This window comes from Gavialis gangeticus, unplaced genomic scaffold (assembly GCF_001723915.1).
Source record: "Gavialis gangeticus isolate Ggan-Ray unplaced genomic scaffold, GavGan_comp1, whole genome shotgun sequence".
NCBI classification, from domain to species: domain Eukaryota; kingdom Metazoa; phylum Chordata; order Crocodylia; family Gavialidae; genus Gavialis; species Gavialis gangeticus.
The window spans coordinates 3,696,751-3,697,239 of record NW_017728973.1 but is presented as its reverse complement, the minus strand read 5'-3'; positions in this window follow the sequence as shown (position 1 = coordinate 3,697,239).

Here is a 489-nt window from a genome sequence, read left to right as displayed (position 1 = left end):
AACCAAAGAAAGACATGATAGTAAAGTACAGGGTAAGTTTGCAAAGGCAGAAATGTAGCTCAAGGGCAGACTGCAGTATAAAGACAGGGTCCAGCTTTTATATTTAGATTTATAAGGGAGTGTTCTTCTGGAACATATTTTTCTTAACCCTATTGTTCTGTTTGACAGTATAGCATACCTATGCAACTAATAGTTATTAATAGCTAACCCAAATATTCCTGTTTGCTTGCTTTCCCTCAAATCATTTGTGATGTCAATGTGGAAAATGGGTGGACCAAAATATACTAGACCACATTATACTTTTCATCTTTTCAACAAGATTGTGTAATTTTCTTTCTCTGCCCCACCCCCACTTTGAACTTTTTTAGGGGCATTCCTACTCTTTCTTTGATTTCTCATATACATGCCTATATGATTGGAGAGTGTGAAAACAGCTTTCTTTTGGACTGGTTTTTGTTTGTCATATTTCTTCAGCCAGGGTGATACAGT